Here is a 26613-nt window from a genome sequence, read left to right on the forward strand (position 1 = left end):
GCACAGCGCGATCCGCGATCTGCTACAGCGATCCGATTCCGTGGGGCGCAACAGCGCTTGCGCAGGTCGCTCTGAGGGTGCAAGATGGCGCACGGCGCCGTCTAGCTGCGCGCACGCCTCCCGCGTTGGGACCAATCAGCCCGTGAGCACTGGCGGCGCGCGTACGGGGACACGGTAGCGGATCGGGGATCGCGCCATGCTATAATCCTCTGGTAACGTGAAATGGAACTGAAAACAGCGCAGTTTTCATAGTTTTCAGCTTCCACAGTTTTAACGCGACATCGTTAAACGGGCTTTGAAAGGGGCTCCCAATAAAGGTGCCGTATTCCTGGGATGTGAAAGGATGCCGGTTCGCGAATACCCTCAAGCAAGAATTTTTTTAATGCGTTTTCTAGAAGCTGAGTTTTCTGTAGTCAAAATTTTAATTTAAGCGTCTTATCATCTTCGCCTTTCCCCTCGTCACATTTTGCACGCATAAAGGTTGGCTCTCCTCCGCCGTCATCACCTCAGGAATTCTCTGGGGGGCGCAGCTTCCTGACCCACCACAGCGACGCTGCTGACTGGCCGCGGCCACGGTAGCTGCGCGATGCCTGAAAGAATCTAACCAATGGCCATCTCTGAACAGAATTACGCAGCAGCGTGCCACGGAGCGACCATGAAAAAGTCGCTGGAAAGGACTCACCGACTTTTGCACTCTATTGGGGGTTCTCTACTGCTTGTAGAAGTGTATTATTTGCCTCAGGAGTTCATGGCAACAGGATGTTGGGATTGAGAGAGTTTACGCATGTGATCCTCTCAGAAAGTGTTGCAGAGCCCCTTCAAGGGCCTCGTGTCACAGAAGAGCCAGCGCTGTCGTCCGTGTCGTTGGCCGTGAGCGCAAATCCTGCGAAAAATCACCAGAGGAGTAAGCTAGGGGGCAGGTGTGCCACCTAGGTGACGTCACATCATGGCATTATCACAACCTGTCCACCGGATTGGGAGCAAACTGCCCACCGTGGCATGAGGCAGTTATATAAATATTAGCCTAGAGAGATTGCTCAGTGAGAGCAACCTGGATCTCACAAGCCCAACCAGTGGCAGGACCTATCATCGCAGGGCAGTGGCGCATTGCTCCGCTATACCACTGCGTCAGGAGTGGTATGAAGACTCTCAGGGATGTACAGATGTCGAGAATGACCAATTTCGCTTACACAGGCATCAACCCGCTAAAGCTACCGCGTCATACCCTTAAGGCGGAGCTTAAGTGTCCCCTACACATCTTCATCTTCCTTAAATACATGTACATTTAGGCCACCTTTCATTTTTGTTTCCGTGAAGTATTGAACTCTTGCTTATTCCTTTTGATTAAAATAATGGGTGCGTGTATCTTCCGAGCAAGCGTTACCAGCGTCGCCGACGTGGTATACTGTAATGGAAAACACCTGCGCCCAGTCGGATTTCAATAGAAAATTGTCCAGGTCGGCTGAAGAGCATTTTACTTGCTTACGAGAGTTTTAAGCAGAAACATTTAGGTATAATTTTCACAGTAAAAATGGATGTTGTATGTACTGCTTCTCAGGGTATAATCTACATCCACCTCAATAACTCAATAAGGCACCCTAATAGCTCCATTCATCGCAATGGCTCATTTCAGTTTGTAGAGCTACATTTCAGCTGTGATCTTGTGAATGCCTGGTTTGCATACATGGTTATCAGTAGAGCCACAATTGTGTTCGCAGTGCTGCAGTCAAAGCCTGTCACTATATTCGCCTAGCGATCAATGTTTACGTAATGTGACCATCCTGCAGAGGGCACAGCAGCATGGAGGTAGTGGTCGTTCGCGAAGATCTCGGCGACCCAAACCCACGGCCAGGATCTCCAGCTGAGGCCTATCACCCAGCGGCAGCAGACTCTTTTGAGGATATTTTTTTGTGTCCGGACCTCCCACAGTTCAGCACTTCTCAGTCCAGCACTTCTCAGTCCAGCACTTCTCAGTGCAGCACTTCTCATCGCAGCCTCGCACTTCTCAAAGTGCGAGGCTGCAATGAAGAGACCATTGCGAAACATGCAACCTATGTGTCTATATCGCATATCCTTTTCCTAGAGACTTCTGTCCCCGACAGTATCTTGCACTTTACTCAGACACCTTCTAGATCACCTATACCAGGTGATTTTTTTTAATGTTTACAGATTTTTATTTTCAAACTATGCATCTGTGCGGTCTATGCAAGTGGACTTTGCAGCAAGGCGGACATTATGTACACAATTAAACTCAATATTTAGACGATTAATTAAAAATTTATCTAATACGATTTTTTATATTTCATTTTAAGAGTTTTAAAGCTTTTAAAGTAAGTTTTAAAATTTTCTTCAACGACAATGTGGTTCCATATATCGACGTCAAAAATAACCATTTGCAAGCTCACCGAGACGGCTTTCCCGTGTCGCACATTTAAAAAAACGGTGTTGTACGCATTTCATGCACAGCAAATGCAGACGCCGTTACCAAAATGCATGACATAGAACCAGCAAACGTGATTTCGGCGACCGTACTGCGTGCAGCGACACCATTTTATAAATCTGCCACGCGGGAAGGCCAACTCAACGAGCTTTCAAATGCATATTTTTGGACATTCCATACTTCGAACCACGCTGTCAGTTAAAAAAAAAACCCAAAACGGGGTGACCTTCATTGTTGACGGCCTTCAATTTCGCAATATAACCCTGCCCTCTAAAATGAAAAAAAAAAAACAAAACAAAAAGGTTTATTAGATATTGATTAATTAATGGTCTAATTATTGAGCTCTGTCACGTATATATTGTCCGTCTTGTACAAACCACCGGCACAGACCGCACCAACGTGTCTTTTTAAAATAAAACTTTACAGACGTTAAAAAAACCCCCTGTATACTGACGAACTCAAAATACATCCAAATTAACAGATCAAAGGAAAAGAAGCACAAAAGTTACTTCCGACCCCCTCGTTGGGGGGGGGGATTAGAATTTTGGCTATTATTTTTAAGGACTTCTGCAATTTCTCAGCGTTCTTAACCAACGAAGGTTCAGGCAGCTGAGGAACACCCGATGCAAAGCTAATTGGTGTTGATCAAGCTAATGGTAGAGGGAGAGGTTTAAGCATACGCAAGGACGACCTGTGATACGAGCTATGACCTGACCATTATACTTACCATCCGCTTCAGAGTCCTGAGTCTTGTTAATGCAGTGTCAGTGTATAGCACGTGACAACGTTCCTGGCTGCTCTCGCTCTCCGATGAGCAACAAAAATATGCATGTAAGAAGATCGAAACGTTGTGAGTACTACACCGCTAGAGGAACTGCTTACATGATGTCGGCTGCTTGCTGAACAAAGGTTAAACAGCCTGTCAGAAGCCTGCGTCACTTTCCCAGCGCACCTCAGGACGAGTGGAAACAAATTTTGCTCAGAAAATCTGACACAGCCCGAACCTTTGTTATTTGCTTGTGAGCGGGGTGCCTGTGGTGTTGACGGGGAAGACAGCCCTGTCGTCGCTGATCCATTCTAGTTTGCTGACTGTGCTTCTTTTTGTGCATTCACTCCGAGGCAGCCCCATTCCCCATCTGCAAAGAAAAATGAAACACAAGAGCGTTGCACGTTTGCCTTTCTATTCTTAGAGCAGAGCCTGAAGCATAAAAGAACTGGCAAGATACACGAAAAAATGCTTTCCTGGCAACTGGATTGGCTTTTAGGCGCTACCTCAAGTCGCCTGACATTCAAAATGACAAAGGTTTATTCATCAGTTGCCATTGTAGGGTCATCAATGCAAAAAAAAAAAATGCAGATCTTGCGCTAAAATAACTCATCGTTGCCTGGAAGGAGTCCGATTCAACCGACCAAATTTGAAGTCGCCTGCTGAACGACAGTGTCTCACCCTCGGTGCAGACAGCTCTTCAGCCATCTATACACTGCAGTCTTCACAAAAGTTGGCGCCATTAAATGACCCACGTTAGCAACGCTACGGCCATCACTGAATGAGCAGTCAACTGCGCCGGGCTGCAGCGACTGCGTTAGCCAAAGGAGAAATCGACGGCGCATTCGACGCGGTTTCATCAATTAGCAGTCAAAGAATAAAGCGCCTCTGCAGTGAGCTCAGTACACTCGCTTGGGCGCTAAGTTCAGGAGCTGTGAAACTTGCGCTCTGCTTAATTGCCACGGCTGAAACGCACAAAAGCGCGATGTGAATGAAACAGGAACCAGCCGCATAATTGTTCTGCACTTGTTTCTGGGGGCTCAAAGAGCATCGAAAAAGGCTGTGCTTTGCATAAAAATAGGCTGGTCCACGTAATAAAGCGAATACTCCCAATGTACTTGTTAAAACTGAGTCACTTGACGAAAACGAAAAGCAGTGAACCACACGGCGAACAACTGTTTCGTGAAGGACAAAACTGACTGGGCCACTCGGCTTGGCACGATTCGGCTGGCTTGCACTGCCAGCATAGCCAGCACTCCCGCAATCCACCAACGTTCTGCTGCAGTCAGCGTTAAAACAGCCGCGCCAGAGGATATCGGGGCTGCGTAGCAGACTTTTTGCAATGCTGCTTTGTGAAAGTTTTAAACAGTTTAGCGAGCGGCATGCTTTCAGCTCTTATATTCGTGAAGTACTGTCTATTTGCACGCTTTTCTCTGTCGCCTAAATCACGCAAGCGTACATAATTTTGCCGTGCAGGATGTGTTTACAGTCGTTTTTTGCGCTTTATGTAAAGTCAGGCCGGAATGAAAGGCAAACACGCAAATGCAATACTTTTCTACTTTGACGAGAGATATTTTTTCACGACCGGTTTATGAACATGTCCTACGGTAGACCCTTTACCCAGAGATTTTAATCAGGCTCGTTGCATGCAGCAGGTCAATGTAGACAGATAAAATATTTTGTTTAGTGCACAGGCGCTGCTCGCATATCATTCCGTTTCGGACTGTACGTGTTACGATGCTACTGACTACAAGAAAGTAAAAGTGCTTCGTAATCCAGAATAAATCCTTTTAATATGTTTTTGGGATGAATCGTAAAGCGTTATTCTCGGTTTGTCTGTAGCAGGTCTGTTTTGGATCCAGGACGTTTGGACCATTTCAGAATCTCCCGCTGAACTCGCATTCAACGTTTCGCTTGTTCGCTTTTTGTTCCAGACGTTTACGGAAACGGTTGTGGCCCATGTTTTTGATAACCTGGAGATAAAGACGAAAAAAAAAAACATCTTCGTGGGAACACGAGCGCAGCTCAATACATCAAGGCCGCTGCGGTGGCTCAGTGGTTATGGCGCTCGGCTGCTGACCCGAAAGACGCGGGTTCGATCCCGGCCGCAACGATCGCATTTCGATGGAGGAGAAATGCTAGAGGCCCGTGTAGTGTGCGATGTTAGTGCACGTTAAAGAACCCCAGGTAGTCGAAATTTCCGAGGCCCTTCACCACGGCGTCCCTCATAGCCCGAGCCGCTTTGGGATGCCAAACCTCCATAAACCTAAACCGAATTTAATTGAAAGAAGAAAGCAAAGCCAAATAATGCAGCAACACTCTAAAGCTATCTATATAAATAGTTTCTTGTGTTGTTTATTGCTGTAAATATGAAAGCATCATTTATAACTACAAATTTCTCGTTCTGCGGCGCCCTCCAATGTGCCTATGAGTATGCATTTTCTCCCAGCTTGTTCTCAGCTTGCGCAATCAACTGCTTGAGTCAAGAATTTTCGTATATTACAGACTGACGTTAGTTATTCTTTTCATTAGATAAATTCACCTCGAGTTGTGAGAAAATAAATCGTCTCAATCTGACCAACTGAAGCATAGAGGCGGTTACTAATGCTCTCCAACTGCTCCAGTGGTGCCCCTCCCTATTGTTAAAAGGACCGTGAGACAACATTTATTTAGGTTAGGGAATGCCGCAAGAGCGATCGGTATTCCATCACTCGTCACTGCACAGAATTTTTTTGTAAAGCAAGCTTCATTAACATCGGAGATATCGACGATTAAAAGTGATGCTCCTCCTTTTCCCCCTAGACTCATACATGCCGACACGCCAGAAGAAAATAATAAAAAAACAGGTCGGGACTGCGCCCTGCCCCGGCCAATCCTGCTCACATTACTTAGATATGCGCAACGAGAAGGTTCTCCCAGATTTCCCGCCCTGCATTAGAGACAGAAGGGCGGCTCACGAGTGCGGTGAGGTGTCGCCCTGATCGGTTGCGAGGAGAATTTTTTTGGGTTATGGGGGTTTAACGTCCCAAAGCGACTCAGGGTATGAGGGATGTCGTAGTGAAGGGCTCCGGAAATTTCGACTACCTGGGGTTCTTTACCGTGCACTCTCATAGCACAGTACACGGGCCTCTAGAATTTCGCCTCCATCGAAACTTCACCGTCCGGGCCGGGATCGAACGCGCGTCTTTAGGGTTAGAAGCCGAGTGCATAACCACTGGGCCACCGCGGCGACGCATTTAAAAAAAATTAAATGTAAATTATAGGGTCCGTGCAGAGCTTTCAAATTTGACTCATGTACTCACAAAGACCCCATCGACAAATTTGTGTGCATTCGAATATGACCATCAAAACATTCAGTTGGTCAGATTGAGACGATTTATTTGCTCACAACTCCAGATTAATTTGTCTAATGTAAAGAATAACAAGCGTCAGTCTGTAATATACGAAAATTATTGACTCAAGCAATTGATTGCACAAGCTGAGAACAAGCTGAGAATCGTGCAGAGCTTTCAAAATTGACTCATGTACTCACAGAGACCGCCTCGAAAGATTTGTGCGCATTCGAATATGTCCATCAAAATCATTTCAGCCGCCTTTTAAGCAAGCCCCCCCCCCCTCCCCCCCCCCCCCCCCCCCTCGTGCTGAACTGTCGGATACAACTCAAGAACGAAGCAGTAGATAACCCTCAAAGGAGGCTCTCCAGCCAATGGCTTCGACCGATTTTTTTTCTACGCTGTGGTTAATCCGATTAAGCCCTGGCTATTCCCCATTCATCTCTGCCGCCTGCTATTTCAGGCTAGTAGGTTCAAGCGGATCGGTCAAGCGGGAGAGACGGAGAATTGATCGACACCATTGACTGGAGGATCTCATTAAAATGGCCTTTTTTAAAGTTTTCAATTAATGTTTAATTAAGTTTTAATTAGGGGCATTTGGCGCTGCTTCCTTGAGTTGTATCCAACCCTAATGGGGGGCACTGGAGCTTTCAAGAGTGGGGCAGTAGCAGCTGTCCTAACCTCAGCACTGACGCTGTTTCTGTGCCGCCATGACTACGTTTTCTTTGCAGTCCTACAGTCGTATTATTCTATGAGTACACCGGTAACCTCTACTACATGCATGTCTTGCCCAACTATCCACAAACCCTCAGCCCTACCCCCGTCGCAAAGCTCCGTTTACATTCCGTAGTAAAACAGATACGAAAAATGCGGTTCTAGCTTCGATCACTCACGTTTGGCAGTTGCGCCACTTTCGTTAGCGCACTGCTATCGTTCCTTCGTGAAACTTCCATCGCTTCGGCACCGGCAGTTCATTCCGCTTGCCACCGGTATGTTGACTCGATTTCAAAACTGCGTCAACTGAAAAAACAAAACAAAAAAAAAAACAAACAAGGAAGACAGCGCGAAAACCTGCGGCATTTATAGACGTCATAGACATGATGTACGAGAGCAAAGAAAAGAACTTCGGTTTTCTTTTTTCTTCTTCCCCTCTCGTGCGGCGCAACAGATCCGTCGTTCTTCCGGCGCCGCGCAGTTTATGTTCCTCTCAACTACGCAATGCCCATTCGGGGTCAGAGTACTCGAACGGAGCCGCACTTATATGATTTTACTCCTTCCTACTGTATGCATTCTTGTTTCTGCTTTTATGACCGTGCTAGCGGTTGCGTCCTATTTCGTAAACCCTCTGCATGCGCACTTATTAATAAACTGAAATGGCTGCAGTGGCCTTGCTTTTATGGAGAAAAATACGCAGAGCGTGGTGTCGCTGGGTATTTTATTGAGGCAGGAGGTAAACTGCTGTAGCAGTTGGCCTCAGCGCTTAATGCTTGCTTTCGACAGCTTGCGGTTTTACTGCAGGAGCTAACGCGCCAAAAATAGCCCAGAACTCCCGTCTTGCCCTCGTTCTCGCTTAATTTATTTCATAGGTTTTATTGGCGGGACATGTTATTCAGCAGTTGTGAGCATGCCTATTACGCGATGGCCATATCATTGCTGTATGCAGGTGCTTGAGGGTGAGGGGGAGGTTATTTCCGCTTGTGTATTTTTCCCTATTAGGTGCCCTCCGTATCCACTGCCCGTACCCATTGCCGTACCGCAGCCCTCCGCGATGGCTACTTACCCGAAAGACGGGGCCGCGGCGATCGCATTTCGACGGAGGTGAACTGCTATGCAGGCCAATGTACTGTGCCATGTCAGTGCACGTCAAAGAACCTCAGGTGGTCGAAATTATCCGGAGCCCTCCACTACGACGTCCCTCACAGCCTGATTCGCTTTGGGACTTCAAACTCCATAAAACCCGACTAAACCATCGCTTATTCTTTCCCGACTTTTCGGAAGGGGAAAATTCGCAGCGCTGTATTCGATAGGGAAAGTTAACTCTTCCCGACTTTTCGTATTTGGTTCAATTAGAATATTTTGCCTAATTCGCTGAAGTAACATATCTTGATACAAGCACGTACATCTTGTCCAGGACGTTTAGGAGGATGTCCATTTGAGAAGACAAAACCTCCCCATATGCAATTAAGGTGTGCTTCTTAACTGCGGAGAGTCAGTGCTCCCTCTAAATTTTATTGGAAGGCTAGTTTGCTGGCCGTCCCTTAGCGAAAGCTGTTGCGTTCGGATTATGCGCCGGGATATTTATATTGTATTTCAAACATATTTTGTATTTTGTAATTCGTCCAAAGTATACTTCAAGTCCAACGAATGGGCAGTCCGCGGAAGCCCATTTGCAGCACACTTCAAGCTGCCGTTGAACAATCTAATTGCTCGAAATCGAGTTTCGGGAAACCGCATATGGATGTTGTCAATGTATTTAAAGTGTACATTCGTAAACACGTAATTAATTCGTACAAAGTATACTTGTCTAACAAATGGGCAGTCCGCGTAAACACATTTGCATCAATCACACTTCAAGCTACTGTGGAGCAATCTAGGGCTCGAAATGACATTTCGGGGAACACTGAAAACGCTCCCTTTCCTGTCGTCCTTTAGTTTATGGTAACTTCTAGCAGGAAGGCAACTACCACTTATTTAAATTACATGTGGAGAGCGTGATAGCATTATAGGGAAGCGCACCTGAAGTTTGCTCCCACTGCACAAGCGCCACTTCTCCCCTGCCGGTCATTTTGGCGTTCCTGTCCGGGCACGTCGCCGGCGGAGCGCATTGAGCCAGCAGCCTGTCCACTGGTACGCGCGTGCTGCTCGCGCAGCTGGCACTCTCTCTCTCATTGTGAGCACGTGCCGTCCTGCTCGCGGGCGCACAAAAGTGTTGTTGCCGCTCGCTGTGAATTCCGCGACGTTCTAAGAGTGGAGAAACTTGTTGTGTCTGGGGCTGTCACAATAGTTCTCTGAGCATCGACGGCCAAGGACTGCCCGTGGAATTCTGCAGATTTCCTGGAGATGTCCTACACTCTTGGGGGAAAAAAATTTAATATTCGAAAATTGTAACGTACAGTAACGGAAATACTGAAGGTAATGGTCCACCCTGTCTATATGCAGCAAAATCCTAAATATTTTTTATCGCTCGTATCGAGCAGTAGACGATAGGAAAAACGTTAATACGAAAAAAAAATGCAAGCCTATCGATGGGAGATTGCTATAGTGAAATCTTCCAGTATATGAAAAAAAAAATGCGTTCATACACTTTCCTATTAAAAAATGTTTTTGTCCGGAATTGTTGGGTATGAAATGGATGAGAACGAGAAACGGCAGGCCTCGATAACTGCTATGGGCAGGGTGAAGTAAGCTTTTTCCTGTTGCTAAACACGTTTGGCATGTTGCACGCGTAATATTATTTCTGAGCAGTTTTTGCTGTAATTCACTAAGCATGCAGTGTTTAGTAAAGCTCGCGCTAACGAAACTCATTTCTTTTGTCATTTTTTATTTTGGAGACTGACAACAGCTATCGGCATTTTGCAGACGCGTGTGAGGCAAAGTCAGTGATCGCCTCAGTGTTCCGACTTGTGACGCCTGGCTCAATTTTCGAGGTTGCTTTAGATGTAAAAAATTTCTAAAAACAAAATAATCAAAATATTTGCTTGCACATGAATGAGCGTTTGCATATGAGCGATGGCTCTGCAAATAAATTGTTTTGGGGATGCGCGTGCGCTGTAGTCGGACTTAAAATAAATATACCAACCGCTTATCTCCGTTGTAGCGATTGACCAAACTAGAGCATTTTTTTCTTTTTGCCGTATACAGCAAGAAGCTGGTAGGCGCATTTTGTGAGTGTTTTCGTTTTTCTCCTCAGCCTCGCGTGTCGCCTTAAGGCCAATTTATTTTAAGTTAAAATAAAAATTATTTCCATTATTATTCAGCGAAGCACGTAACAAAATCCTTATTATTTGGCCAACAAACCTGCATGCACCTAACTGCTCAGCCACCCAACGAAATTAAGCATCTTGGGAAGATGGCCGCGCCAAAAAAAAAATGGTATTTACCTCGAATTCCACGTCTTAAATGACCTCGTCATTTACTTGCGATACACATTTCGCCGTTACGGTGCCGGCTTTTTCGTCAACAATCTACTTCACGTAGTGGGCTTGATCCACTAGCAGTTCATTTTTCAAGTTTGCGCAGCGAAAAAAAATTCACTGTCTACTATTTCTTTTAAAGGGGTGGAGACACCAAATTTGTGGTTCGCGCGTTCTTAGTTTCAAACGTTTCTTATGGCTTCAGGAAGCATGATACACACTCAAAGATTCATATATTCACAGTGAATAATTTATTATAGCATTTTTAGGTGAACGATTTTCGGTTTCGGTTTCGGAACACCGAGTTCTACAGTGACGTCACAGAGGGGGAAGATCAACTGCTTCGCTTGGTCACGTGGGCCCACAAAAGTTGTGACGCACCTACTGCTGCTTCGTCTGCTTTCCCACACACGTGCTGACCAGCGCATGAAAACAAACAACTGCACGTCTAGTCCCAGCAGCTCGGATTCTGACAGATCTGATTCCAATGAGTGAGGACATCGACTTTTTTTTTGTTCGCACGCTAATATCGCCTTCGCGGGTTCGCGTGAGGATGCGAAACACTTTGCAAAATGCCAGTAAGCATCGCTGCGCCGCTCTACCGAAGCTGCGCCCACAACCGGTGTCACACTTCGCTGCCGTGCAGCAGTACCTGAGCGCTGCTTGGGATGGTGTACAAATATCACAAGAAAAGACAAGATCGCCTTGTTATCAGAACTGCCAGCTATACTCGAGCAGCGACAAACCATGTCTGCTTATGTTGGGAGCTTTCGGCAACGGCACCGCTCGCGGGCGCTCCGGGCGACGAGCTCGGTTGCTGCCTGGCTGCCGTGGTCGTCGCTAGGCCTATAGCCTGTTTAGCAAGCGGCCGGCGCTTCGGAAGTCGCCTGCGCTATAATAAAAGGCCTACTTTTCACAAATAGCTGTAGTGTTAGCAGAATCATCTCACAATAAAATAATAGTATGGTCAATCTCCTCGACGCCTTCGGCAGCGGAGCTAGCGGGCGCCAGGCGAGCCGGACCCCAACGTCGCGCCAGCGGCAGCTGCTAGGCGGGGTTGTGAGAAATTTGCTAATATCACAGTTGTTACGTACCTCCCAGCGATCCTCAAAAATGACACTTTTTTCACATTTCTTGTCTCATGGTTTATTATTTGCGTCAAGAACACTCTTTAGCTCGCTTTTATGACGTCGGCAGACGGTATCCAGGCTGACCTACCGGCCGGCAGACTCGGCGTACTTCACGTCCGCACAAGAAAATACAAAACAGCATATGCTACCAGAAAGGATGCTTTCTAGATTCGAGATACGACAGCATGACTGTGCTAAAAGTGGATCTTTCGGCAGCGAAACTGCCTGCGGCAACGCCGCCCGGCGACCTGCGCGCTGGTCCCAGACTGCCCTAGTCGTCGCTAGGCCTAGCTGCTTTCGCATATCGACTCCGCAGCTGAGGGCGCTTCGGGACTGGCCAGCGCTCAGAAACGTGCTCCGCTCGGCATCCCTTTACTGTGAACTCGTCCCATAATAAAAGATGTTCGATTTCCACGACGTCATCAGCAACAGAGCTAGCAGACGGCAGGCGAACCGCACCAGGTAGCAGCAGCACAAAACCGGCTGATGAAATTTGATTGCATATCGCAGTCATCACTTCTACCAGGAACTCGGTATTTGCCAACGATCGTCAGAAACGATGCGTTTTTGATATTCATATATCCCAGGGTTTGCTATGAACGTGAACAAACAATACTATCGCGTTCTTCAGATGCCGGCGTTCGGCACGAAGACTGGTGCAGACCGCCCGGCTCCAAGGAGTGCGCCCTATGTCATCATGACGCTGCCGCTCTCCGCGCTCGCATTGGCTGCCGCTTCCCGTCGTTGTTGCCGCGAGCGGCCCGCCGTTGACATCTAGCAGGCCGGACGCAGGCAACGAGCTGCAATCGGACGTTGCGACGCTGTTCGCAACGGCGCGCCGGCAGCAAACGCGGCTCGCTGGTGCGTCGACTGCGCTCACGCGGCTGTGCCCCGCTCATCGTACGTCACTGTATTTTGGTATGACGTCACTAAAACTTTAGTTTTTCTACACCCCTTGTGACGTCATGGTTGATGGCGCTAGCGATGGGTCTAGATCGTGAGAGTGAGCATTTAGGTAATCTTTGGAACCGAATTAAAATATTTATTAAACGTTTGTTGCGTCCAACACCTGGCTGTGAGTGCCCTTGCATACATAGGAATCCCATAGCAGGCTTTTTATAGCTTCAAAATTTGGTGTCTCCACCCCTTTAACCTACATCTCAGAGCGTACTGACGCGACAGAAAGAAATGCAAACAGCGCAGTGCGTAGGCGCTCCGCTGTTGGAATTTATTTTCGTCACGCTTATACTTGGCTCGCAACACAAATACGCTAGAGACATCCGTGATACAATAATGTACCACTCTAGCGTCTTTTTGTTACTACCGAGATAAAAACGCATTGAAGATAAATTCAGACTGCGCAGCGCGTGGGCGCCGTGCTGTCCGCATTTCTTTCTAGCGCCCCTGTACATTTTGCTAATCCTCTGAAGCTCGTCAGCGTTCAAGCACGAGGGAAAAAGCTCGCGACTGCACAAAGAGATTTGCAGGCTGGCCAACACGTGCAAAGTACGTGCAGAACTGGCTTTTTTTCAGGAGAAAGCGCGCTGCTCGCGCAGCTACTCAATGGGAGGGAGACCGGTTGGCCCGGACAAAAGTGCGGAGTCGGCCGGAGAGGGCGCTTTTCAGTGGCGTCCGCAGCGCCCCCCTGCGAAGCTGCGGTCCCCTATACCGGCAAGGGCGCCTTGGGCACCTCCGGGCCCGAACATGCTAGCGAAAAGGACCCCGACTGGCAAGGCCGACCGGCTCCTTTAGACGCCCCTGTATTTGTTGGTTCACAGTTCGACTCCTGACCTGTGGTTGACGCATGTTGCAACTAGCAATTGGGTTCTACATCGCCCCCAGATTCGAACGCGACCAGTACGACACTTGTGCGACAATTTGGGGGCCAACAGTCTTTGCGCAGAAAACGCCTCACCGGGCAAGGTAATTGTTGTGAACCGAATGCGAATCTGGGCGAATGCGAATGCGAATTCACATGGCCGCGATAACAATTCAATTCAATTCATTTCAAGGTTTATTTTCCAGTTTACACTGGAAGGCTTTCAGGGCTAAAAGCTGCTCTGGGCAGCTTGACGTGGCCACTGAAACCTTCACTTGGCTTTTACAAAACGACAAACAGTGGAAACGCAATAAATAGATCACAAAAACAATAGCAGATATAATACAATACAATATATAACTGAAAAGCAGATGATTTGAATCATTGTTTATAATGAGAAATAGATTTTTAACATTGAAGAACCTATTCTGACAACACATAATAGATTGAAGGATGTCGTACTCTGATTAACATCACATCAAAAAAAAAACACAGGAAATCATAAGACACAGTAAGAAAAAAAACGTTACATATTTACAAAATACTGCTGCAACTGTTTCATTGTGAGAAGTTCTGTGTCCTGATGCTTGTTAAGAATGGTAGGAAGAGAGTAGTGCAGTGTTTGTAGCTTGTAGTTAGTGCGAAAATGAGGCACGAACCATGGTTCTGTGTTACGTGTACGCGCATCATTTACACCAGCTGTAAGACAAGCAGTATTTATTAAAAAGCCTTTTAGTGCTGTAGACGTGGAATGAAAAGATGCTAGAATGCGATATGTGAGTTGGTGTTCAGTCTTTATTAGCCCGTATTTTTGAAATAAAGCATATGTGGACGCGGAATATGGAATGTTTGCGATTATGCGAACGATTTTCTTTTGCAGAACATTTATTCCATTCATATTTTGTTTAGTTGTTGTGAGCCAAACTAAGCTACAATAGTTAAGATATGAAGCGAACAACGCATAGTAAATTTGCAGTTTGATTTGGACCGGAAGAAACGATCTGCATCGAGATAATGCTCCAGTGACCGATGAAAGTTTTTTACATACTTGAGTTTTGTGTAGGTCCCAAGTAAGGTTCGAGGAAAAGGTTACGCCTAGAATTTTATAATGTTCTACGATATCAATAACCTTTCCCTCAAATGTAATAGCGTGTTGTAGATAAAGGGGCTTATTTATTGATCTAAAAATTATTATCTTCGTCTTTTTTGCATTAATGGTAAGATGATTGGCTTGCGACCACGAGGACAGATTTGAAAGCACGCTATTGCATTTTGTTGCTAATGTGTTAATATCAGGTCCTGAGAACAGTGTACTACTGTCGTCAGCATAGATGACAAACTTAGCTGTTTCGTCGATATTCACTATATCATTGATGTAAACACTGAATAACAGAGGACCCAGAATACTTCCTTGAGGCACACCTCTCAAGAGAGGGAGAATATGCGATCGGTGGCGTCCCAAACACACAGATTTTGAGCGATTTTTCAAGTATGATTCTAACAGTTCTAAAGGTAGTCCACGAATTCCCGAAAACGCAAGCTTTTTTATCAGAATGTGATGATTTAAAGAATCAAACGCTTTCGAGAAGTCTATGAAAAGTCCCAGTGCGAAAAACTTTTTATCAATATTTAGTAGTATGTCTTCTTTCATAGCTAGTAGCGCTGTTTCTGTGGATCGTCCTTTACGGAAACCGTATTGTGCTTCGGAGAGTGTATTATGCCTAGTAAAAAAATCTGTTAGTCGACGAAAAATAATTTTTTCAAGGCTTTTGAAAAAAATTGGGAGAATGAATATGGGCCTGTAGTTGGATAGTAGATTTTTTTCACCGCCTTTGTGTACAACGGACACTCTAGCTATCTTCATTAACATTGGAAATACCCCAGTCTCTAGCGATAAATTATATATGTAAGTAAGTGCGGGGACAATAAGTTCTAAAACATACTTCACTGGCTTCATTTGAATGTCGTTAATGTCTAAGGCCTTACTATTCTTTAATGTCATGGATATTTCAGTGATTTCACGCGCGTCAGTAGGCAGAAGAAACAAGCTTTCACATAAGGTCTGGTCTGCGTTATTAGAAAAAGACGTAGCAGTGGGAGTTGCAGTGCTATCCAAAAAGTGCGTGTTGAAAGCATTCGCCAGTTCTTGACCAGCAATATCTCGGTTATTGACTGTTGTCTTTTCACAAAGATGCCGAAGCCAAACTGTGTTGCGGAACTGCGAGCATTCTTGGGCTTCGTAACCTATTACCACGCATTTCTGGGAAACTTGGCTACTGTTTTGGAGCCGCTGTATGAGCTGCTAAGAAAGAACGCACGCTGGCAGTGGGGAGTGAGACAAGATAACGCTTTCCGATTAACCCAGCGGCTGCTACCAGAGGCAAAGTTTTTGGTGCATTACGATCCAAATAAGCCCCTTATCTTGGAAACCGATGCATCCTCGTGTGGCGTTGGCGCAGTGCTATATCACAGAGTAAATGGGCAAGATCTACCAATCGTGTTCCGATCACGAACTCTGTCCCCGGCTGAGCGGAATTACGCGCAAATCGAAAGAGAGGCATTGGCTGTGGTCTTCGGTGTTACAAAGTTCCGGGAATATCTACTCGGGAATCAGTTCACGCTCGTCACAGATCACAGGCCCCTCCTCGGCCTTTTCAGCCCTGTTAAGCCCGTTCCAGCCATGGCCGCTGCACGGATTCAGCGTTGGTCACTCCTACTAAGCGCCTACAACTACAAGATAGAGTTTAAGCCAGGGAAGGCGTTAATTCCGGCGCACACCCTCAGCCGTTTGCCTGTACGGCAGGCGCATGACGCTAAGGCTGCATAAGAGGACGCTAGTGAGTACGTCCTTCTAACCGATCACTTAGACTCCGGTCCGCTGTCGGTGAGCGATCTGGCTACGATGACTGCGGACGATAGCCAACTCGCACAAGTCCGCGATTACATTCAGAACGGCTGGCCACGATACTTGCAACCTGCTCAGGAGCCTTTACGCGCATACATGCACAGGAAGGACGAACTGACGTCCAGCCATGGAATTGTGTACTGGGGCCATCGAGCGGTAATTCCGAGGAGTGCGCGGCTACCAATGCTGCGTATTTTGCATGATGCTCATCAAGGAGTAGCGGCTATGAAGAGATTGGCCCGTTCTGTATTCTGGTACCCAGGACTCGATCAAGACATTGAGAAGCTGGCTAGCGTATGTCCAACGTGTATAGAATGGGGCTGCATGCCCCCTGCACGACAACCCGTGCCTTGGCCAGAAACAGCGGAGCCGTGGTCTAGAATTCATGTTGATTTTGCAGGTCCTGTGGAAGGTCACATGCTGATGATTGTGGTAAACAAATGGATCGAGGTCACTCTAATGAAGACAGCCAGCTCGGGAAAAACAATTGAAGCACTGCAGACCATGTTCAGCCGATTCGGCTTGCCGAGGACCCTTGTGACGGACAACGGGCCGCAGTTTACTAGCGAGGAGTTCAGGGCATATATGAAGCGCAATGGCATCAGTCATATGCGGACCGCTCCCTACAAACCACAGTCTAACGGTCTGGCGGAAAGGGCGGTACGGACTGTGAAGCAGTTAAACAAAAACACGCGAGGTAGTTTGCAATCTCGCCTGGACCACATTCTTTCTCATTATCGGCGCACTCCCCTTCCCAACGGGAAGACTCCGGCTTCCATGCTTCTCGGATATCAGCCACGCTGTTTATTACACAATGTAGTATCACGACCCTTTCCTTCTGCAGATGAATACTACACCGGAAAACCGCTGCACAAGGAAATCTGGTTCAAGAACAACGGAGTGGGCGACAAATGGAAACCAGGCGTGGTAGAGTCCACCGAGGGCTCACGCATGACAACCGTAAGGACAGCAGATGGGGAGTAACATCGCCGCCACCTCGACCAACTAAAGACCAGGAGGACCAGTGTGGAAGGGGCTGACGTTAAGCCCCAGGCACCCACGGAAGCATCAATGGCTGAGGACAGCGCAAGAGCATCGGTGGACTCGGAGCCTCAAGGTCACGGCAGTGGGGAGAGTGGGTCCCAACCAGGACCGGACAGTCAAACGACGCCAGACGCGCAAGCCGAAGACTGTACAAACGAAGCACAGGGAACAGACGGCGCTGACGCACCGCGTAGGTCAAAACGGCAGCGTCGGCCCCCGGACCGCTTCGCTCCTTAAGGGGGAAGAATTGTTGTGAACCGAATGCGCTACTGACACGTGCCGTGCTTATCTTATGAGGCCCACCGACCAAGCCATCTGTTATCGGCAGTGGTCCCGGTGACGTCACTAGCCAAGAGGCTATAAAACTACTAACCGCTAATAAAGCTCGTTCCTTTTTCTTCGCCAACCACTTGTCGATTCACTACAGTAATGCGTCGTCTCTAGGTGGGTATATATAAGGTAAGACAAGCATAGCACTTGTCGGGATACGTCTTGTTTGCTGACGTCACTTGCAGTCATTAGTTCTGCTGTTCTGGGTCCGGGTCAGTCATTAGTTCTGCTGTTGACAACATTAACCCGTCTCATCTGGTGAAACCGACCAGTAATCTTTTTAAGCGGAGTGGATATATTTTTCATGAACCTAATTTAAATTTTTAGTCTACTTTTAATGTAATTTAAAGGTGCACTGAAGAGGAATCTGAACTTGTCTTTTTGCCGCGGGAACTCGATTTACACGTTCCTAGCATTCTTAGAAACTGCGACTTATTGCCCTGTATGGCCGATTTTCCAAATTAAATCGAATTAACGTCCGGCTCCAGCCCTTTTTTTTTTTAATTCTCCCTCGTACGGTGGGCGGAGTCGACCAACGCGTGGAGTGCCTTTCACCCAGTCCCGTGGCGGCTTGCCGCTCTGCCATCGGCGGAGTAATACGTAGTAGTCCGTAGTAGCAAATAGTCCGCGCGTATTTTTATTTCTGCGGGCTTATTTTCCGGCTTTATTATCTGCGAATGAAACTATTTATTCATGGAAACCAAAAAAACAAAACAAAATAAAGCGAAAGCAAAGCCTCCACGGAGCTGGCTGAAAGGAACATCACGCGTTGGTCGACTCCGCCCATCGTATGAAGGAGAATTAAAAAAAAAATGGCGGCATCCGGACTTTAATTCGATTTAATTAGGGAAATCGGCCATACAGGGCAATAAGTTGCAGTTTCTAAGAATGCTAGGAACGTGTAGATCGAGTTCCCGCGGCAAAAAGACAAGTTGAGAATCCTCTTCAGTGCACCTTTAATGCATTTAATGTATATTTTAGCATATTTTAATGCATTATAAATATACTGAGCGTGCAAAAGTGTATTGTTGACGTATTTGTGAGAACGTTCAAATTATTACTCCTAGTATACTTAGAAAGCATTCGTATTGCAATTTAAGCGTAGGGACAAAATATGCGAAATAAATATGAAATTAATACAAAATGTTCAAAAGGCATTTTTAGCACATCCTTTTTCGCTAAGGGGTGGTTAACATAAACAATCACTTCATTCAGGTAAGTCCATTCAGGTAACTTTATTCAGGCAAATTCAGCGACAGAAGTTTTACTGGCGCACATCTGGGTTTCATGCTTTCTACTCTGGCTGTCCGGTCTAGACGAGGATTGTAACAAAGGGCCAATCATGTACTGGGCTTTTCGTGTGCCTAGCAGCGTCTTGAGGATCATGATGAAAAAATAGCGTGGCGGGAACACGAAGGACGGACAGGACTATGCTGATGAGCGCTACGGTTTTGCGTTTCGGTTTTGCGTCCTGAGGAAGTTTCTTATTTATCCCCACTCCACTTCAGGTCCTTGTAGACAGGCGACAACATCGGTTTTCCTGTCTATTTACCACGTTCGGAGTGGGATTCAAATAACTGGGTCGGTGTTCAATCGGTTAAAAAACATCTCCTTTCCACCTTCCGAAGCCAAGAGCATTTCCAAACAAAAAGCAGGCCTTTCATAACTGAAAGCTGTGTGCATGCGCGTGCGCGTGCGAGAGCACGAGCGTGGCTCTTCTCAAGAGAATAACAAGGCTACAAACGTAGTTGAGTGTATAAAGTTATCACAGAGCAAGCATTCAAGGGCACTAGTGCACCTTAGCTTGGATTGATCCCCGTGTCACAGATTGTTCTCCATCCAGCTGCGAGAACCGAGCGCTGAATTAAAATAACTAACTTTCAAGAAATGGTGTCTATAAACCCATTCAGTGACATAATAAGGCATGTCCGTTTCAAGATAGGAGTTGGTTGCTCTCAGTACTTCCAAATGAGGGATGCCGTTGAAACGGCGCGGTGCGCTGCTTCTCGTTCACATGCCTTAGGGCACCTTGAGTTATGTGTTCTTTAGCCTCTCCGCGATAAAGGCATCCCCGTCCCGTGAATCACCTTAGGAAGGCTACAACGCTGGCGGCTGCTGTGGCTACCATACCACCTACTTCTTTACTGCGACTGCGAAGCAGCCCACATGTGATAAAAATGCACCAGCCGCTCCGGTTTATACGTCTGTGCGACTCTTCCGGGTAGATGTGTACGATACAGGTGTTACTTGTTCTCTCGTATTCGCGCAGTACTGTTTAAGCCAACGATTAGCGACGAGTCGATAAAACCAACGCTCCTCATTCGCTTGTAATGCCGGCTGGTTTACGGCAGGCTCTGCTAGCGCTGTCGCCAGCTATAGTCAAAGTACCGTGGATGGCGCCATCAACAAATCTATGATCATTACCGACAGGCTTCTTTTTGGCCAAAGATTACGCAGGATTAACCTGAACCGGGTAGGTTATCTATCTCGGCTATCGTAGTGTGTTTACACTGCCTCATTAGCAGCTGCGGCATCCGCCCTCAGCTACTGCCGCTTGTCGAAGTCGGCCATCAACGGCCACTGAAATAATTGGGTATTTCGGGGCCCCATTTTGCAGGGTCAGAGTTTCGAATACAACGAGTCGAAGTAGGAGCAAATCTGGGCGATAATGGGCAACGGTGATCGCTGTGTGTTTATTTTGCAGTGTTTAATCGAATGCGGCGAATCCCCCCAAAAAAAGTGTTGAAAATGAACTGAATACTCCTAGTTCCCCGTTTCTCAAAAAAATACAGAAAACACTGTGGAGGGAGCAAGAGCACGAACAAAGCTCATTCGTATTCTTTAACACGTGTAAAGAGTTTCCAAATAGGAATAAATGGAAGTGAGCTGAGCTGCGGAACAGAAAAGTGAGAAAAAAGCGGGAGGTGCGATAGTTCCTCCACTATGGCAACAATATAAGGAAGCGAGAGCACGCGACTGAATGCGCGCAGGGAGCTTTAGGGTTTAGGCATGTGTGTAATAGCGACAATACCTGCAAACAGCATACTATACTATGGTCGATACAACTCAAGAGCGAAGCAGCAAATTCCTCTAAAAGCAGCCCATCTAGCCAATGGCGTCTACCGATTCTCTCCCTATACCGATCCCCTTGGCCCAACTAGCGTGAAATTGCAGGAAGGGTCATGTGAATACGGAATATGTACGACTTCATTGGATTAACCACGGTGTCATGGAAATTGGTCGAGGCCATTGGCTACAGGGGCTCCTTTGAGGGGTATCTGCCGCTTCTTTCTTGAGTTGTATTTTTACTTAGTAATGTGTTGAAGGTTATAGGCGCGGAGCGTCCTTAAATGTGTCATTCCGCGAAATAGTTCGGCGGCATCCCGGCCGCCTGACATCCAGTACCTTCACTCTTTCGCTTAATGTCGCTTGGGCAGCTGGCGCCATCTATGCTAGCTTATTCTAGCTAGACGTGCCAACAAATCAATTGTAATCAAGAAAACTGTTTTCCTTTGACTTTAAAAGTTGAAAATTCTCATTTGTGTTAGAAATATGCCTTCAATAACGAATTTTGACAATATACGATGTTTTAGGAGAAAACTAATAACTGAAAGCGAGGACATTATTCCGCTGCGTAGGAAAAGAGAGAATGTTTCAGCTCTGTAGCTTCCACTTTATTGACAGAAAAAGTTGTTGCAGAGTGTAAAAGGGCGCAACGCATATATTTCTCCAACGGCACATGCCATGTTGACGGTGCAAATATTGTGGTGCCTATCGACTTACCTTGGGATGTAACTGTATGGAGCTCGAATACTCTTCCTCGAGAGAATGTCTGAAAATGCGAATTGTGAAAATTTTTTTGCATAATGAAAGAATTGCAAGGAACCTTGAATATTCCTGGGATATGCTGCCTACAAGAACTGGATCGCGCTTGCGCAAAAAACAAAAATAGCTTTGTAATTTGAGAACTCTTTAGGAGATCGTCACGAGGGTTTTTGTTAACACGTTTTTGTGCTTATTTTAGATTTTTAGAGTGGAATATAACCCACAAGCATCCACGGGCTTACGCTATAAAATTGACAGAGAGGCCGTGCATTTGGGCTCTTGTTTAGGTAGTTTAATCCGCAAATGAGGATTATTAGGCTTTTAACTTGCACCTTTGCCGTTTCTCAGTATAATGAAGAAATAAAATAATTTCTTGACAATACGCAATAAGAAAGCAAAATCAAATCAAATCAAGCTTATTTCACATTTACAGTACATGGTTATGGGGTATATACATCAGGAGGCCCAAAAGTCGAGACTGCAAATAGGGTCTCCTATGGCTTCATGAACAGAATACATAAACCGGCGCATGCCCAACAATCCGAGGTAAAAAAAAAAAGGAAGGCAAATAAAGCGACAAAAAGGAAAGAAGTGTACAGCAAATGAATGTTACATAGTGATTGCAAACACAAAAACGTTATTAAACATCTAAGGATTCAAACAAGTGGTGTTTTAACATTTTTTTGAATTTGTACAATGACATTGGGGTTTTCAGTGAACGGAGCAAATTGTTCCAAGTGGAGATGGCAAAGAACGATGTAGTTTGCTTTCCATAATTAGTCCGTACTTTTGGCAACAATAAATTGTTCGACAGAGGCAAATCAGGATAGAACTTTTTATTGACTCCTAAAAATACGCACATCTGTCAATGAATCGTGCAGTGAAGCCCCGTACTGGGAACGCGCGGGTCACTGGAATACCACGAACCCATCCTCGATATTCGACGTTGATTGTTCGATAAATATGTCATGAGCCAGCTATTTCTTAGCACAAGTCGCGCTTCCTGGCTTTCTTTTTTTTTGAGGAACTAGCTGGACAAGAGGAAACAGTCTTATTATTCTGTGCGTCGTTGTTGCTGTGGGCTAAGATGAAAAACACGAGCCGTGCTATGCAAGTGGTCATTTTTCTCACGACATCCGTCGCCTCATCCCACATAATTTCCTTGCGACTGCCACCCTTCTTCCAGAGAAAAGAAGGAACAGTATTAGGAAAAGTTGTGAATTAGTACAGTAAACGAAGCACATCAATGCTTACTGACGAGTGTTTTGCACTAAAGATTTTGTTCATATCCATCCTGGTTATATTTAATCCCAAATATATCGACTTATTGGTCGTTTCGAACAGTTGAAAGATTCTCTTGAAAATGTCATGCAAAAGTATAGCTCTATTGCTCGCATTTAAAGAACTACAATTCCACACAACACTCGCTTTATCTAACCTTATGGAAGTGGCGCTGTTCCCAACGGCGTTCCCGCGTTCAACGGGAGCACTGCGTGACCTTGTGCACCCGTTGGCAGCGCTAGCACCCTGAAGACACTGCCGAACCATACAATGAGGGGAACGTGGAACATGCCTGTGGCTAGCGTTCGGTTTGACGTGCCCATTATTCAGGCAACACAGCTGCCATGCTGTGAAGCCGACATTTCGTACATTGCTTGTGGTGCTGTGAAGCCAACCTCGACGAACATACAGGATATCGGCGGCTCTCGCCTGACCTGCTTCGCTGCCCAAGGTGTCGCTGAAACCAAGTCTGTTAATTTCAATGAGAAAATGTTATTTTTTTTTCGAGTTGGTGTTACAATGGGCTTAGGGGGGCTGTGGATAGTTCTGAAATACAATCTACTGCGGATTCAATTTGGAGCAGCCTGCGGCAGGCGGCACGTCGCTGCAGCAAGCGCGCCACTAGCGTGGGGCCCTGTGCTCTTGCTTCTGGATTACAGATTAACTTATATATTGTCATCTTATAAGCATCGAACTATCGGTACAGCAAACTGTGCGCGATCCCCTTCGAGTTCCATATATTTACGATCGAGTGGTACAGTCGATCCTGACCATATGGAACACGAAGAGGGCCGAGACATTTAATGCAGCTGCATATTTATCAGCCACGCGTATCTCATTCAAAGATGTTTTCCCAGGCCCCATATAAATGAGGGTAAATGAGTGCGGACATGTTTGGCGAAATCAGCGCAGCAACAGGGACAAGAACCAATGTCGTCTTATCTCGAAATGCTTTGCATGCACGTGCTGAAGGGAAAAAAATGGATTCAGCTATCACGCTGGTAAATTTATTTGCGTTTAAATTTACTGCGTCCTTGACATGAAACTGGACGCCGCGCCACCAGTCGCTTCCCTATTTCGCCACACAACTTATTAAGGGGACTGGCACTTGCGGCTCGCCGCCCGCATTGTGTATATCGTGAAGAGCAGCTGTACGGTGCCATAGGTAACGCATCGATAACTTGCTGCGGCATCGCCATTCCACCTACATACCCTCTGCAGCGTTCTCTGTCGACCAGGTTAACTGGCGCCAATCTCCTCCTTCTTTGTAGTATTCTAGCACACTATACGTCCCCTATGGCGCTTTCTCCGCACATAGCTTTCTAGCTTCCGGTCTTGAACGAAAGCGCTGCCTTTTTGTATTCTCGAGGCGAGTCCGTCTGCGGCTGCGTTGCATAGCTGCGGTTTTCGTCTATCGCCTACCGAGCGCGAAACAAATAGGTTATACTTCTAGAGGCCCAGAAACCGCGTGGCAGCGCGATGATACAAGGTCAGCTCGAACGATGAAGTACGCTGCGCTGAGGCGACCCCAGTGGATACAAAATGGACATCGACTACCAGCGAAACCGGAAGTCGAAACCAGAAAAAACCATGCGCAGACGCGAAAAAAAAAAGGCAGCGGCGCGCTTGAAGAATTGGCGGTACTTAAAAAAATCGTCAGAAACCTTTGAGGTGCTTAGTCCCGCCAGGGTGCCCAAGTTGTGAGCGGTCAACTGTACGTAACACTTCGCTGTTTACCTGCGTAACTGCCGCAAATCTAATCAAGACAAAGCAGGGAAGTCCTCGACTATAGATGAGACGCGCAGCAAGGAAGCAGAGCAGGAGTTGTTTCGGCGCGCTGCGAATAATCATCTGCCACCGAAGCGATACTTTGCATGCATGGAAAATGGGCCTGTGCATTTGTTTCTGTAGTCATTCTGCACTGGCAAGTATACGTGACACAGATTCGGAACCGCTTTTCCATGCTCCTTGTTGTATCAAGCTGCAGAACTGTGTATGTATCCACTTTTTTTGGGCGGTAGCTATTTGGCAACCTCGGTGCCAGCAGCAACCGTGATTGAAGGAATACGTGCAATGATTTCGCAGAGCAATGTTTAGTACTTTTATCATGTTAGCCTCCTCGCTACGCTATGATAATTTCTTCCATAGGTTTGTCTCCTGTTACAACACATATTTGGTTTGGTTTGGTTTATGGGGTTTAACGTCCCAAAGCGACTAAGGCTATGAGAGACGCCGTAGTGAAGGGCTCCGGAATTTTCGACCACCTGGGGTTCTTTAACGTGCACTGACATCGCACAGTACACGGGCCTCTAGAATTTCTCCTCCAAAGAAATTCTAGCCGCCGCGGCCGGGATCGAACCCGCGTCTTTTGGGTCAGCAGCCGAGCACCATAGCCGCTGAGCCACCGCGGCGGCACATATTTAGAGTAATGTTGCGACTGGAGAGTAGCCCCCATACGTCGTAGGTCAGTTCCCAGCAGAAAAAAAAACGGCCTTCAACCGCGGGTTTCATAGATTGTTAGTTTTTGCTCAAAAAAGCCTAATTTGTTACAATCCAGTTCGCTGAAAGGTTCGCTGGAAGGTTTACCTTAACTGCCGAACTAATGCGGGGACACCTGAGCCAAATTAGTCGCCGTCTGTTTCTGTCGATACAGTGAATATAATAAGAACCTGGAACGAACAACGACATGGAGCAAGCGATTACGACGAGAAGTTTGATAGGTAATTTTCGAATTAACAAAGAACAAAATTGAACTGCTCCAAACAACCGGAAAGAAAATATCGTCAAAGGTACGAGGGCCTTCAAGTGTTTTAACGCAACTGGTGTCCTGGGACATACAACGGGCGCAGTCTCAAAAGCTCTCATTCCATTTACCAAGAGAGGCATTAGGAGCGCACGGGCATGTTTAAAAGCAAAAGCTTGAAGTATCTGAGAATTTTAGAACGCGTGGATTGAAATGCTTTTTGCTAATCAGGAACTGTGTTAGGACAGGTCACTTTCATCGCAAAGCAGGCGGGCGTTGCTTGCAGACAGTGGAAAGAAGCGGAGTAGCCCTTTCGTGACGATCAGAGCAAATCTTCGCACAATGGACCCTTGATGAACCTGCTAAGCACTAACCTCGACAAAAGCGCAGGCAAACATGTCCGAAAGGCTCGCAGGGTGTATTATTTTTTTATTATTGTATTATTTTCATAATACTGCAGACCCTCATTTGGGTCCAGGCAGGGAGGGCAAAAAAACACATTCACAACAGTGTAGCACATATACAATCTAAAATAGCTCACAAAGTGCGTTGTCAAAATCAACAGCCGGTATCACTAGATACCACTTGTAGGTCACGGCCGGGGCTGGGTCAGCTACACAGAAAGACAGCACATTTCGAAGGGAACGCAAGAAATGGCGCCCTCAGAGCTCCAACGTTAGGTGGCAGAAATATGCTGATTGCCGACAAGTTGAGTCGATTTTCTTCAGGATCGAAAAGTTCAATGCGGACGAAGAGGTTCAAGGCCGCTACTAGGGGCTTGAAACACAAAACGCCTTTTCCGCCCCAAAATTTAACTGTATGGTGAAAATAACCTCTCGCGCTTGTCGATTTCTCTTAATCGGGA

At 46.5% G+C, this 26613-nt stretch overlaps 1 pseudogene; it reads left to right on the forward strand.

Annotated features, from left to right (window-relative positions):
* Positions 1-759: 759 nt before the first annotated feature.
* Positions 760-17954, forward strand: LOC149352429 (uncharacterized; annotated as a pseudogene).
* Positions 17955-26613: the final 8659 nt, after the last annotated feature.

The sequence above is a fragment of the Amblyomma mixtum genome, chromosome 3 (genome assembly GCF_055824585.1).
Source record: "Amblyomma mixtum isolate Tamu chromosome 3, ASM5582458v1, whole genome shotgun sequence".
Classification (NCBI taxonomy): Eukaryota; Metazoa; Arthropoda; class Arachnida; order Ixodida; family Ixodidae; genus Amblyomma; species Amblyomma mixtum.